Source organism: Eschrichtius robustus, chromosome 1, assembly GCF_028021215.1.
Source record: "Eschrichtius robustus isolate mEscRob2 chromosome 1, mEscRob2.pri, whole genome shotgun sequence".
Taxonomy (NCBI): domain Eukaryota; kingdom Metazoa; phylum Chordata; class Mammalia; order Artiodactyla; family Eschrichtiidae; genus Eschrichtius; species Eschrichtius robustus.
In genome coordinates this window covers 69,659,741-69,676,620 of record NC_090824.1, presented here as the reverse complement: position 1 = coordinate 69,676,620, position 16,880 = coordinate 69,659,741, and positions in this window count along the sequence as shown.

The following is a 16,880-nucleotide window of genomic DNA, read 5'->3' as shown; positions in this document are numbered from 1 at the left end:
CAAGACCCTGCCATCTGCAACAAAGATAGTTTTACTTCTTCCTTTACAATATGCATGCTCTTTGTTTATCTTTCCTAATTACCCTAGCTAAGATATTCAGTAGAATGTTAAATAGAAGTGGCAAGAGCAGACTTCCTGTCTTGTTCCTATCTTACCAGTAAAGCATTCAGTCTTCTACCATTAAGTATAATGCTAGCTGTGGACTTTTGTAGATGGCCTATTTTTGTAGATGGCTGAGGAAAGTCTCTTCTGTTCCTAGGTTGTTGGGCAGTTTTATCATGAAACTGTACTGAATGGTTTCAGATATTTTCTGCCTATATAGGTGACACTTGAACAACTCAGGGGTGAGGGGTGCTAAACCTCTATGCAATCAAAAATCCACATGTAACTTCACAGTTGTCCCTCCATACCTACGGTTCTGCATCAGTGGATTCAACTGTCTGCAGATCATGTAGCACTCCAGTATATATTTATTGAAAAAAATCTGCGTATTAGTGGACTTGAGTAATCAAACCTGAATTTAGATGAGGATATGGATTCTATGCTTTATTTAATTAGAATGCTGTATTACATTAATGGATTTTCAGATGTTAAACAAGCCTTGCATTCCTAAGATAAATTTTACTTGGTCATAGTGCATAACTCTTTTTACATTTTGTTGGATTCAGTTTGATAGTATTTTTGAGGAGTTTTGAATATATCTTAATATTCATAAGGGATATTGACCTATAGTTTCCTTTTCTTATGATGTCCTTGGTTTTAGTATATTGGTAAAAATGGCATTATATGATGAGTTAGAAAATGTTCCCTCTATTTTACATTTTGCAAGAGTATGTGAAGGATCGATATTAATTCTTCTTTGAATGTTCGTTAGAATTCACCAGTGAAGTATCTGAGTCTGGGCTTCTCTTGTGGGAAGTCTTTAAATTAGTATTTTGATCTCTTTATTTGTTTTAGGTCTCTTCATATTTTGTTTTTTAAATTTTTATTTTATATTGAAGTATAATTGATTAACAATGTTGTGTTAGTTTCAGTGTACAGCAAAGTGATTCAGTTATACATATACATGTATCTTTTTCAAATTCTTTTCCCATTTAGGTTGTTATATAATACTGAGCAGAGTTCCCTGTGCTATACAGTAGGTCCTTGTTGGTTATCTATTTTAAATATAGTAGTGTGTACATGTCAGTCCCAAACTCCCAATCTATCCCTGCCCCCCACTCTTCCCTCCAGTAACCGTAAGTTCGTTCTCTAAGTCTGTGAGTCTGTTTCTGTTGTGTAAATAAGTCCATTTGTATCATTTTTTTAGATTTCACATGTAAAGGGAAGAATAGAGAAGTATGCAATTATACTGCCTTTTAAATTACCTACATAATTACCTTTTAAACAAAATAATTATGTTTTGAATTATGACAGCCATTATTTCTTTGAATATTCCTTTTCTGTCCCTTTCTCTCTCTTCTAGTATTCCACACATATGTTGATGTACTTAATGGTGTCCCACACTTCTCTGAATCTATGTTAATAACTTTCATTCTCTCTTTTCTCTGTTACATTGCAAAATCTGTAATGACATATCTTCAAGTTCACTGATTCTTTCTTATACTAGCTTAAAGCAACTCTTGAACCAATCCAGTAATTTTTTCATCACTGTTGTGCTTTTAAACTCAAAATTTCCATTTCGTTCATTTAAATAATTTTAATAATCTGTCTCTTTACTGACCTTCTCTAGTTGATGATATATGGTTATCATACCCCATTTTATTTATTTGAAAATGATTTCTTTTAGTTCTTTGAACATGTTTATATTAGCTGTTTTGAAGTCTTTGTCTGCTAAGTCCATCATTCTGACCCCTTCAAAAGCAGTTTCTATTGCCTGCTGTTTCCTATGGATAGATCACACCTTTCTGTTTCTTTGCATGTCTCATAATTTTTCGTTGATAAGTAGACAATTTAGATATCTTCAAATACTGATTTCCTCCCCCAAGGAGGTAGTTTTTCTTTGTTTGGTAATTTATTTACTTGTTAATAACTTGGCTGAACTAATTATGGAAAGTCTATTTCTGCCATAGTATGAATTTCTGGTGTGTCTATTCAGATTTTTCCTCCTGGCTACCTAGTGGTTACCCATGGGTCTGCATAAGCCACTTATTGGTCAATGTTTGTGTTTAAGCCATCTTAGCCAGTTATATTTTTACTCTTTACCACTGGGAACATGTGTGGCTTGGAGATTGCTATCACAGTACAGATAGCTTACATTTTTTTGTCCCAAGTCCAAGCAGGAACTAGTACCTTAGAGGTACCCTCTTTGATCACTCTTGAAAGGGCACAGGCTTGGGCATACAGCCTTCCTGATTGCTAGAAATGACTATTTTTATTATGTCATTATTATATTATATTGCTAGAAATGACTAATTATATTATACTATACTATGATATTATTTTTAAGCCTGGATTACTAAGAATTTCTCATGGTTCAGAGTAGCTTGTTGTGCAATAAGTGTTTGGTCAGAGGTTGTGCCAGTGAGGCTTCTACCTTGTGTTGATGGATCTGTTTGCAGCTTGGAGAGTGCTTTTAAATCTACCCTAAATCCTCCTCTGGTTTCTCCTGAGTGGGCACAGTCTAGTACCTGCAGACAACATCCCCAATCCCCACTTGACTGGGATCCTAGGAAGACTCTTGTCTGTCTCTGTCTCTGGTTCTTTTCATTATCACACACAATACTGGAAGATAGGAGGCTAGGTTTCTTGAATCTTAACTTGCATGTCTGTAATACTGAAATATCCCCACTATTGTTCCTCCTCTAGTGTCCTCCAACTGTGTGACTTCCCTGCTTTTAAAATTTTTTAATTGCTGCTCATTACTCTCAGGATACATTTTATTTTTTTTAATTGAAGAATAGTTGATTTACAATGTTGTGTTGGTTTCAAGTATACAGCAAAGTGATTCAGTTATATATACATATATACCTATTTTTTTCAGATTCAGAAGAAAAGAAATTCTCCCTTATAGGTTATTATAAAATATTCAGTATAGTTTCCCATGCTATACAGTAGGTCCTTACTGGTTATATATTTTATATATAGAAGTGTGTATATGTTAATCACCAAATCCTAATTTATCCCCTCCCCACTCTCCACTTTGGTAACCATAAGTTTGTTTTCTATGTCTGTAGGTCTATTTCTGTTTTGTATATAAGTTCACTTGTATCATTTTTTTAGATTGACTGGATACTATAAAACTCCTAGAGGCAAACAAAGGTAGAATGCTCTTTGACATAAATCACAGCAATATCTTTTTGGATCCATCTCCCAGAGTAATGGAAATAAAAACAAAAATAAACAAATGGGACTTAATTAAACTTAAAAGTTTTTGCACAGCAAAGGAAACCATAAACAAAACAAATAGACAACATACAGAATGGGAGAAAATATCTACAAATGATGCAACTGACAAGGGATTAATCTCCAAAATATACAAAGAGCTCATGCAGCTCAATACCAAAAAAAAACAAACAACCCAATGAAAAAATAGACAGAAGATCTAAATAGACATTTCTTCAAAGAAGACATACAGATGGCCAAAAGGCACATGAAAAGATGCTCAACACTGCTAATTATTAGAGATTTGCAAATCAAAACTACAATAAGGTATCACCTCACACTGGTCAGAACACCTATCATCAAAAAGTCTCCAAATAACAAATGCTGGAGAAGGTGTGGTGAAAAAGGAACCCTCCTACACTGTTGGTGGGAATGTAAATTGGTACAACCACTATGGAGAACAGTATGGAGATTCCTCAAAAAACTAAAAATATAGCTACCATATGATCCAGCAATCCCACTCCTGGGCATTTATCCAGAGAAAACCATAATTTGAAAAGATATATGCACCCCAGTGTTCATTACAGCACTATTTACAATAGCCAAGACATGGAAGCAACCTAAATGTCCATCGACCGATGAATGGATAAAGAAAATGTGGTATATTTATACAATGGAATATTACTCAGCCATAAAAAAGAATGAAATAATGCCCTTTGCAGCAACATGGATGGATGCAGAGATTATCATACCAACTGAAGTAAGCCAGACAGAGAAAGACAAATATCATATGATATTGCTTATATGTAGAATCTAAGGATACATTTTAAACTCCTCAAAAAAGGCTTACTGATTTCAGAAGAACTGAAAGCAGGGTCTCAAAAAGATATTTGTACAACCATGTTCACAGCAGCATTTTTCACATTAGCCAAGAGGTGGAAGTAACTCAAGTATCCATCCTATGAATGAATGGATAAATAAAACATGTTATATATATACTATGGTATATTATTCAGCCTTAAAAAAAAAAAGGAAGAGAATTCTGAGACATGCTACAACATGGGTGAGCCTTGAGAACATTATGCTTAGTGTAATAAGCCAGTCACAAAAAGATAAATCTTGCATGATTCAGTTAGATTTAACTAGAGTAGTCAAACTCACAGAAATAGGAAGTAGAATGGTGGTTGCCAGGGGATAGGGAGAAGTGGGAAATGGGGAGTTGCTATTTAATAAATACAGAGTTTCAGTTTTGCAAGATGAAAAGGTTCTGGAAGTTGGTTATACAACAATGTGAATATATTCAACACTGCTGAACTATATACTTAAAATGGTTACGATGGTAAATTTATGTTATGTACATTTTACCACAATTGAAATGAAGAAAAATTTAAAGGTTTACTACATCCTTCATGATCTTACCCAGTTTATCTCTCCAGCTTCATTTCTAAGCACTTCTGAGACCCTTTCTTGAACCCTATATGCCAACCATCATCAGCTACTTGCCATTCAGCAAACTCTCCAGGCTGTCTGCCATATCTCCCTCTTACCCATCTGAATTGGCAAGCCTTCTTATTTAAAAAAAAGAAAAAAGCTTTGAGATATATTTTATATGCCATACAATTCACCCATTTAAACTGTACACTTCACTGCATTTTAGTACATTCATAGATAAGTGCAACCATCACCACATTAAATTTTAGAATATTTACATCACCACAAAGTGAAATCCTGTACCCTTTAGTTATCACTCTCCAATCTCCTCATACTCTCCCTACCCCAGTCCTAGGAAATTACTAATCTAATTTCTGACTCTATAGATTTGCCTATTCTGGATATTTCATATAAGTGGAATCATGTAATATGTAGTCTTTGGTTACTGTCTTCTTGTGGTATATCCTTACCATGGAATATTGTTTGGCCAATAAAAGGAATGAAGTTCTGATACATGCTACAACATAAAAGAAGACTGAAAAAAAGCCTACTTGTGTTTCATTCCAAAGATTTAAAATCTCTTTCCCTAAAATGCATTTCTTGGCACCCCCCAAATTTGCTTCAGTGATCTTCTCCAAATATTATTTACCTCTATTTTAATCTTTAATTAGTCAGTATGTCCCCACTAGGTTTTAAAACCTTTTTTACAGCTGTAAAATGGTGCACAAGTATGATGTGAAGGTATTTTATTTTCTATTTTTCTCACAAGAACTCACTGATTTAAAAACAGATAAATCAAGATTAGTGTTTCTCAACACTGACTCACAATAAAATGACCTGGAGAGATCTTAAAAATTCTATTCCTGGTCCCCACCTCAGGTCAATTATATCACAATCTCAGGAGGGAGAGCTGGGGACTGAGGCATCAGTATTGTTTTAAATTTCCCAGCTGATGCACTGCCAGAATTGAAAACTACTGATTTAGACACAAAAAGCCTTAGTCATCTTCTAATACAATATATTGTATGTGTAATTTAATAGTAATGTAATCCGTTAGGTCATGACATAGCATTTATTTCTATATAATTTTACTTATTAAATATTGTAAAATAAGGCATTAACACTTTTTATAAGATAATAAAACATACTATGTGCAGAATCATATAAAACACATAATTTTTCTGAACCCTTTTAACTTTTTGAGCTTAAAGCAGGAATCTCTAGCAAATACTCAGTTACTCCCAAATCAGCCATTCTGTTGCCCCTTGTAATGGAACACTTGCATATGTCTCATCTATTTATATAAGTTTTATCTTCTTTTTGTATACATGTTAGATTTTATACACCTCCTTGAGTGTGAGAAGTCAAACCATTTTTTTAGAAGCCCGTAATGGCATTTACCCAGTGAGATATTTAGATTGTTCAAGTTTCTGTCAAGTATGTAGTGAATACAGACTGAAAAGATCTTTCCCTAGATTTTCCACATATAAAAGGGGGCAGGAAGGGAAGGTAAAACTGAAAAAGTTTCTTGAGTGTTTCTGACAGGTTTTACTCAATTGATAGCTTTTTGCCAAGTATACCTCTTTAGTTTACTAAACTGACTTGTATCGTTCACGTTATGAAACTTGAATACCTCATTCCAAGAAAAATAATGTTACTGGAAGTCAAATAAACTTATTTGAATTTCTTAATATAAAACACCTCCTACAAACACAGTTGAAGATTATAAATGAGCTGGAAGACTGTTTTCTATATACTAAAATTTTTTAATGTTTTTTTATCCTTATAGTGATAGAGACACTATAGGTTAAGGATTGGTTAAATGCCCAGAGGCTGATAGAGAAAGGAAAGGAAAGGAGAATAGCACACATGTACTTGGTTTTGTTAATAAATTTAAATAAGAAAGATTAAGGAGCAGAGACAGGAAGGATATTTTAATAGTAACGTCTATAATATTCAGTCTTTAAAATGAATGATGTTTATTACCACATATTAAAACTTTCTTATAATAAAAAGACATATTTATTATCATACTAGAAATATTTCCTTCTATCTCAAGAAAAAATAAAATTACCCCCAATGACATACAGTATAATCTTTAGACCTGGGGCATATTCCGTCAAAAAAATCTTCTCCCTATGATTTCAAATGATAAACATTCGCAAAAGCCTAATCTTACTTGGTGTTAGATATATGGAGTGCCCCTAGGCACGAACGTTGAAATGTGGATGGTTCTTTCCATCTTTCTTCATTCACTTTAGCATTTAAAAAAAAAAAATCAGATTGAGTTAATTTACACAGAATTTATCAATTTTAGGAAAATGAAAACAGAATCTATTCCATCCTTCTGTCCTTGAAATGCCCTTTATGAAGCTTTCTAAATTATCTCCAATGAAAGGCATGTAATGAGGTTTACATCTCCTCTGGACTTTCTCTTTTATTTTTGTCCTTCGTGTACTCTCTTGTCTTTTTGACCTCAATAGTTACATAGGAGAACAAAAGAATGATTCAGAATTTGACATTTCTCCTTTTTCCTAACCTGTATACCTTTCTAAATAGCTAATGTTACGGACCTCAGTCATATTATGCATCCCAAGTGACACAGAGCTGGGCTCTAAACAGGTGGACACATCTGTTCCAGTCCATCAGACTTGACTTACACTGACTGCGTTCTGTAATCATTATGGTTTTTATCCCAAATTACAGTGTCAATCTGTTCAGAATTAATATGTATTACTCCACCACTTGTTACAAAATTTTCAGTCTATTTATTGGACCAAATCCTGCCCTAATCACTTAGGCACAATTCCCACTGAAAACCTAAAAGAGAGAATGTGTATCCAGAGGTTATGTTTTCATCGCATGTCAAACGTATTTTTGCATAAATGGATGTTATTGCTATTCCCAATGAATGCTTTTTCTGTGTCTATAGTGAAAATTTGTTTAAAATTTTAGTGCACTGGTTTAGATCATTTTTAATCACTTCTTCCAACACATGTTATATCCCAGTGTGGTTGTTCCCATAATGAAGAGGGGGTTGACAAGTTATTTACTTCACTCAGAATGTAGGTGATATTTTTAATACTTGGGAAATTATAGTTTTATATTACAGTTTCCTCTTCCCTTTTGTGTTGGGTAGCTTTTAAAGGCTATGAGTCCATGACTGTTTTATTATAACATGGTGAATAATTTCACTATGTTTTTTTTGCCCTATTTATTTTAATTTGGGGAGTCTGCTTTCTGATTGTGGAGTTTTACCAGTTCTTTAAATATTTCACATACAAATCTTTCTTCAAATATGTGTCTTGAAAATATATTCTCCTAGTCAGTGGCTTGCCTTTCCATTCTTTGAATACCATCTTTCACAGAGTGGACATTTTATATTTAATAAAGTCTACAGTATCAATCATGGATTGTATTTTTTGTAATCATTAAACTCTAACTAGTGTAGCTTTTATCCTAGGAATCCCACTGTATTTTTTATAGTTTTTCATTTTATACTTAAGGCAATGAATGGCTTTGAGTGAATTTATGTCTAAGGTACAAAGTTTGTGTCTCCGTTCATTTATTTCCTTGTGGTAATCTATTGGTACCCTCATGATTTGTTGACTAAAAGACTATCTTCTCTGTGTTAATGTGCATTTATTCCTTTGACCAAGGTCAAGTTGTCTGTATTTGCATAGGTCTATTCGTGGACTCTCTATTCTGCTTCATTTATCTATATGTCTATTCATTTTTAAATATTATGCACTCTTGATTATTGTAGCTTTAGAATAAATCTTGAAATTGGGAAGTGTGAGTTTGTTTACTTGTTTTTCATTAGTATTTTCTAGACTACTAAATGTTTAAAACAAGTTTGTTGATAGCTACAAAATAGCTTGCTGAGATTTTTATTGGTATTGCACTGGATCTTTAAATCAATTTATAAAGAATTGACATCTTAATAATATTGTGCCTTTTGATCACGAACAAGAAATATATCTCAAGTGATTTATTTTTCTTTCATTGCTTTCAAGAGTGTTTCATTTTTTTCTTTTTTAAAATTTCTTATTCAATGTACTTAAACTAAAAAAAAAATCTTAAAAAAAGAAAAGCTCATAGATACAGAGAATTGAATGATCATTGTAAGAGGTCGAGGTAAGGGGTAGGAGAAATGGGTCACCGTGAATTTATTTCTCTTTCCTCTTCTATTTTCCCTGAAGCTAACTAAATACATGGATTTTATTGAGGAGGAAAAATGTTATTAATTCGTAATTATTATGTAAAGGTTAATCTGGCTAACATCCTTCAAATGATTTTTCACCAGCTGGTGATTCTATTCTTTTTTTTCTGGTTGATAATGGAGAAAGGTGAGGCTTAGAAGCTGATAAAAATTAAAAGCAAAATCTTAAAAAGTAATTGGGTCCAGAAATCTGATGGAAGAAAAGGACTAAAGGTCATACTAAAATATGAATGTATATGTTAAGTTTTCAAACTCATGGAAAATTAAAAGAACAAACAACAGCAACAACTAGTGGCCCCAGTAATAAAACCCCAAATGCACTGCCCTTTCACTCCAACTTTGGGTTTAGCAGGTAGGGGTAGTTGCATTACCATGTTTCTAATCAGCATTTCCACTTGCCCGCCACAGCCTACGAAATGGCAACAGTGCCTTTGGCAATACAAATCCCATTAACTTGATGCATCATACATGAGGAAGTTATAACCCAAGCTGAAACAAGATCAGTGAAGACTGATCAGAATTCAGCTTAAAAAAAAAAAAAAAAAAAGGCCTCATCTCTGTGTCTCCTTTGACTTCTCCTTGGTTATACAGGCAACACAAAAGGAAAGTTATCCCCAGGTGTTACCGATGGAATGCCAGACACTCTCCAATAATTCCCCTCAGAGTCTATCGTGGTAATTATTCAAGGCCTGCCTAAATTATTTGAACAAACTGCTTTGCAATTATTAGGCATGTTATGAGAAAGTGTGAACAGCTTGACCAGCAAATTTTCAATATATTTTCCCCCTCAGGCAAGACTAAAACTTAAAAATAAAACTCCAGAGACTCTGACATTCTTCTCATCACATAACACATACCAGTAGAGAATAAAAAGGGAAAAAAAAAAAAAAGGACATGAATATTTGAAAAGGCCTTTTGAATCTTGCAGGCATAAAGTAGAAGTATATATCATTCTCTCAGACCCAGAGTCCATGCAGATACACATTGAAAGACACGCTTTGTACCATCATCCTCTGCTGATATGTCAGAGGAAAAGCATTCATTCTCACCTTTTCAGGGTGTCTGTCATTAGGTACATTAATATGGATGAACCACCACAGAAATCAAAAGGCAGCAAGAGAAAGTGGGCTTAAAGGGATAAAGGTTTTGAACTACATTTAAGTTGGGCTTCAATTTGAAGACTAAACTTCACGTTTCTGTAATTACCTTACCTTCTCCACACAGTCCAGGAAGAAAAAAAATACTAATTAGATATGCTCTGAAGTCCATTTGTCAGCATTTCACTAAACATTCCTCAAGTTCTCCAATAAATGAAAGAATTGACTGATGCTGACAGGGGCTGAACAAGATTTCTTTTTTCTGTCAAAACATCTCTTATTTTGATGTATCACATATGAAAGTGGAACACAAAAGTATTTGCTTTTCCAATTCATTCTATAACTAAAAATAATGCTAACTGAAAATCAGTTAAGTAGCAACCCAAGTACATTTTCTTGACTTAAAAATGATTATTAAGTAGTCAATGATAAGCACAGATGTTTTTATAATATTGAATATTCAAAAATAAATTTCAATGTGTTCATATCACACTCCTGCACACAGCTCAATACTTAAGTCATAATTTTACAAGATTATTCCATATATGATATCATCACTTGGGAGAAAATTTTGTTATTAATACGTTAATGTGATTTTTAATATCTAGGCAATGAATTTGAAACAAACTTTTAAAGGCAAAGGAAAAATGAGAGAAAAATTTAATGTTATTAAGAGGGCAACAGAGCATAACTTGAGATTTCATCCTAAATTTTCCTTATAGGTGGACCAAATTATTTTTGGAATTTGTAAGGCCAAATTGTTTTATCAAATCACAATAAAGGAACTTAAATTTTGCTGACTTCAAATTTACAAAGAAGGAGGAAGGGGGGGAGGGGGAGGGGGAAGGGAAGGAGAAATTTATGCTTGTTTTCTTTTTGCTAATTTCTAAATCTATGGAATAGCTGTCAAATTTGTATTTCATAACTAATATAATTCCCCAGTATTTATTTTAAGGTTTCAGTCAAAAAGAAATGAGGTTGTTTTAATGTATGATCCCAAGAGCTAATTTTAGTAGGAATTACGGCATTACCCAGAAATGCCTAGTAAATTATATTATTTATATACTTGTATCTGACACACTGCAAATTGAACAGATGTAAGAAATTAAATCCTCTCTCTCCCTCCCTTTCTCTCTCCCTCCCTCTCTCCCCTAGATTAGAGGTTTTAGAATATCTTGTCTGGATCAAATGTAAAATTTTAGACAATTTCAAACCGTCACTCTTAACTTTTAATTTTTTTACAAAAATGGTTTGTTAATTGACTCAGTGGGGGGAATTCTTTCACAATGTGTACTTATACCAAAACATCACATTGTACACCTTATATATCTTACAATTTTATTTGTCAATTATAACGCAATAAACTTGGCGGGGGGGCAGATTTGTTGATGATGACCTCTGTTTTAAACCAAAAATAATTTTATTTTCTCAGACCCCTAAAAAGAAGTGGCAATAATGCAATAAATAAACAAATAATAAATGCATTTAGCCTTATTTAAAAAAAAAAAAGTTAAGCTTGAGGTTGGCAAAATAGAAGATTCAAAAAATGACTGTAAGGAAAGTAAAAAACTGGTATATCTTACAAGCATTGTCCTCTGCTTTGTCTTTTTACTTGCTAGTTTTTGACTTCATCTACCTCTCCCCACCACAAAGTAAGCACCAGGGGAGAACAGATCCTTCTCACTGCTATATCCCCAGCCTGACACATAGTAGACGCTCAATAAATACATCTTGAACAAAAAACTGGTGTGTCTTGCCACCACCCTCTCTCACCCACTATCTACCCTCAACAGAGCAGGCACATTAATCCCTTTCAGACCATAGTCAGATCACAACATACCTCTGCTCAGAACCCTCAAACGATTCTTCAGCTCACTCAGAGTAAAAGCTAAAGTTCTCACAACAGCCAGTGTGCCCTGCATGGTCCCTCTCACCCATGTTCATCTAAAGCACTCTTCTCTCCTTACTGGCCACAGACTCTGGCCAATTGCTTTTCCTTAAACATGTACCTGGGATGTCTCTCCACTCTTGGGCTTTCACACTGTCAGTTCTCTTGACATAGAATTCTCTTCTCCCAGATACTGGTGTGGTTAATTGCCTCACATTCTTTAAGATTTTGCTTAATATCACCTTTCAATGAGAATGACCTTTAGAACGTTGAATTCTGCCCTGCTTACTGCAAAGCCCTCCTTTCCCTGCTTAATCATTTTTGATAGAATTTGTCACCTCCTAACATACAATAAAACTTATGTATTTGCTCCTTTTGTTGTTTTATCATATGCCTCTCTCCACTGAGCTATAAGCACCGTGAAGATGGTAATTTCTGTCTTTTTTGCACTCTTGTGCCCCAGGCCTACAGTAGTCACTAGGTTAATATTTATTTTTGAATTGTTAGAATTAAAATAGTTCTACTGTAGTGAATCTAAAGCAGTTTATGCTGAATAACATAATCCTTTAATTTTTTAAATAAACTTTTTAATTGAGAATAATTTTAGATTATTTTAGATAGTATAAAGAGTTCCCACATACACTATATCCAGCTTTCTTTAATGTTAACATTTTACCTAACCATGATACATTTGTCAAAATTAACATTGGTTCAGTGCCACTAAACTATATAGACTAACTCAGATTTCACAAGTTTTTCCATTAATGTCTCTTTTCTCTTCCAGGATCCGACCCAGGATACCACATTGCACTTAACCATCAATGTCATCATGTCTGTAACAGTTTCTCAGTCTTTTCTTATCTTTCATGACCTTAATAATTTAGAAGAGTACTGACCAGATATTTTATGGAATGACGCTCAATTTGAGTTTGATGTTTTCTCATGATTTGATTGGGCTTATTGGTTTTGGGGAAAGAATACTGCAGAAGTGAGGTCCTCTTCTCATTGCATCACAGCAAAGGATACATGATATCAACATGATTTATCACCAGTGATGTTACCTTTGATCACTTGGTTAAGATGATGTCTACCAGGTTTCTATACTGTAGAGTTACTCTTTTTCCCTTTCCTTACTCTATGCTGTGTAAGCAATTCATTAGGTCTAGCCCAAACTCAAAGTGAGGGAAATTAAGCTCTCCTCCTGGATATGAGTATCTATACATATTATTTGGAATGCTTCTTTAAAGAAGACGGGTTCCTTCTCTTTTATTTGTTTATTTATTCATTCATTTATTAATTCATTATGTGAACTCATGTATGTCTTTTATATTCTTTGGGTTATAATTGAATATAAGCAATATTTATGTTGTTGTTAACTTGTTCCAGTTTTGAACTTTGGAGGGGTCTTCAGGTTTGCTTCTGTCCTTTAAAATATTAATAAAATTTTTTCACATCCTCCACAATGTTTCTGAAAATTTCTGTGGACTTGAATTATGATAGTAACATTTTACTCTAAATTCCCCTCAAGATTCAGACAAAGCATTATGTTTAGTAATTTTTCCTTCAGCTTTAGTGACAGAATAAATCACTGCATGGCACAGAGTATAACTTAAGATGGAATGTTACTCACTCTTGGTCTTGAAACAAAGTCCCCTCAGCCATAGCCAGTGTAGACCTTTTCTCACAAATCTACGTCTCTCCTGATGTTCTCCAATCTCCTTTGGCCTCTTGATCCCTCAAGAGTTTTTTCACATTTGTCCTCTTGTTGTAAACCTCACAATTCTGAAATACCCAATTTGTTTTTAGGTAGTCAATTTAGCCTTCCCTTTGTTTGCAGTGACCTTACAGATAATTCCATGAACCTTATTTTTTGCAACAAACAAAAACCATCAAAGTACTTTGCTACAGAATTCAATCTTCTTCCCTTGGGGGCAGAAGATATTGTGGTTAGTTGCAGATTGAAATGATTTTTTTCTATTATTTATATTTTGAAATATTCAGAGAGAAGAAAACTTAAGAAGTCTCCAGCAAGAAGCTATAGACTTGGAACTTCGTAAAATGATTTTTTTTTAATAATAAAAAAAAAACACCATCTTTGGGTACCATACTAAAGAGTTGAGTTAGCAGAAGAAAGTAGTAGAATGTCTTGGAAATTAGTTGTCAGAGTAATTTTTTTGAACATAAAAAAAAAAAATGTCATTGGATTTTAATACATCTATGACCTTTCACTAATTTTCTATTCTAAGCACTGTAGCAAAATAGCCTGGATAAGGAAGGCTGTATATACCTCAGAGAGGCCTAAATCCTTGCAAATGACATTTCCTATTTAATTCAATAGGTTTTTTTTCCCATCAAATGAACTGAAATCACAGTCTGGTGGGAATATGCGACGGAACAGGCTTGGGAAAAAGTGCACACTGAACAACTTTCAAAAATTGATGGGATATAGTTCTTGGAGTCGATTATAAAAGTTAAGATCTATGGCAAGCCAAACTGGCAAAAGGAAAATAGGTCTGGGAGAGATGCCAAAACAGACTATTAAGGTGAAGATAGGGTCAACTCACAAATAAGGAAAATGCAATCTAAAACTTCAAGATTTTATGTTTTTAAAGTGTTTGGCAAGGATGCAGGAGGTGAATTGGGAGTTAGATTTCTTCTATGAACTATTCTGGATAGATTATAGGGAGTAGCATTTATAATCAAATAAAACTATCTAGCAGAACCATCCAACCCATAACAGCATCTGGCTAGCAGTACCTAAAGCAGCCTATCCAAGTTCCCACCAAAATGCTTATGAAGATGCAGGAAAATACAAAAACTCACATCCAAATTAAAAAGTAAGATTGAGAAACAGCCTAAGGACAGAGTATGAAAGAAATCTTAAGTAAGCCTAAAGTAGTTTATTTGGGTTAAAAAATTCACCCAGCTTTTATTTACTGAAACAAGAGTGACAACCTGAAAAAAGGAAGCCAGTTCACACCCCTTCAACTATCTACCCTTGAGACAGAAAGCAAGGGGCTATACCCAAAAAGTCTTCCAGAAACGAACTGAACTGCAGTTGGAAATGACTCTTGGCAATGCCTTACATCCTAAGATGCACGGCTCATACTAAAATGGCTTTTTGGGGGAGATTTTAGGGGAGTCTACATTCCGTATCAAAGAGCCTAACAAGAGAAAGGCAATAAAACTCCCCTAAATACATACTAAAAATCCCAAAGGTTGTGTGTACTTCTAAACACTTAAGAGCTACGGCAAGAAAAGGATTATGGTACTTGGGAGAGTACTAGTACCAGTAGTGTAGTAGGCTTTTTTTTGTTATGGAATCAATTGCAGACCTCCTAGAATTATCTAGAATGATAAGAGTTTACACATTTCAATGCATATTTATCAGTGTTGAGTATTAATCTTTGGTTATTTGAATACAAATAATTATATTTGTGCTTTTGTATTCACATTTATTAAATTCCTAGCAGTGTTAAATATATTTTTATGGCTTTAGGCTGATTATATTTATTATTTTATGAACTGTCTAATCATATTCTTCACACAATTTTCTAACAGAATCTTCGGATCAATTTTAGGAACATTTCATAAATTAAGCAACTTAATTGTTCCTTATCTCACATGTTCTCATTTGTTCTACTAGTTTTCCCTTTGCATTATCATTTTGTTTATTACCTTATTTGACTTTTTAAAAATGCCTACCTAATCAAATTTGTCTATCTTTTCCTTTATAGGATCTTTATGTATCATATATATATAGGATCTTTATATATCAATGTAGAATAGAAGGTCTTTGGGCAAATTCAATAGTAAAATTTGCCATGAATTGACTGAAATCCAGCCCTGGAAAAAAATCACTTAATGCATCTAATATTTCTGAGTACCTTACGGACATGCTAAATATCCATTTATACCCTATGATATTATCTGTAATACTGTAATCATATATTAGCAAATCTGAATCATAACCTAGGACTGCTCAGGTTTCTTGAGATCAGAATTACCTTTATGCTTTAAGGTTTATTTTTTAATTATCTCTTTATTTTACAATAGTTCTAAATTTAAGAAAATATTACAAAGATAGTACAGAGAGTTCCCACGCACCCCACATTCAGTATTCCCTAATATTAACATCTTACGTTAGTATGCTGCATCGTCATAATTAATGAATCAATATTGATACTAGTCATTATGATAATTAGTCATCATGACTCCTTAGGCTCTCGTCTGTGACAGTACCTCAGACTTTCCTTGTTTTGGATGTCTTTGGCAGTTTTTAGAAATGCTGGTCAGGTATTTTGTAGAATAATCCTCAGTTGGGATTTGCCTGATGTTTTTCTCATGGTTAGACTGAGGTTATGGGTACTGAGGAGAAAAACCCACAGAGATAAGTTGCCATTCTTAACACATCATATTAAGGATACTATCAACATGGCATCACCGTTGATGTTTTGACCTTGATCACCTGCCTGAGGTAGTACTTCTGCTCGGGTTTCTCCACTATCATTACTCTTCCGCCCCCCCCCCCCCACCACCACTTTTTCCATATAGAATCCTTAGAAAGGAAATCACTTCCATATGTAAGAAGCATAAAGTTACGTTCCACCTCATTAAGAGCAGAGTATCTAATAAATTATTTGGGATTTTTCTGCAAGAGGATATTTGTCTATTATCTTCCATTAATTTATTTATTTAATGATGTATTTATATCAGGATAAACTCATAGATATTTGTTTTATACTCTGGAATATGATCCAATAACACTTTACTTTGTTGTTCAAATTGTTCCAGCTTTGGCCATTGGGAGATCTTTCAGAGGCTCCTGTGTCCTTTTGGCATGTTCCCACCACTGCGTGAGTACACGTGTGTATGTATGTATGTATTGGCACTTTCTTAACTTCCAGCACTGCAAGAT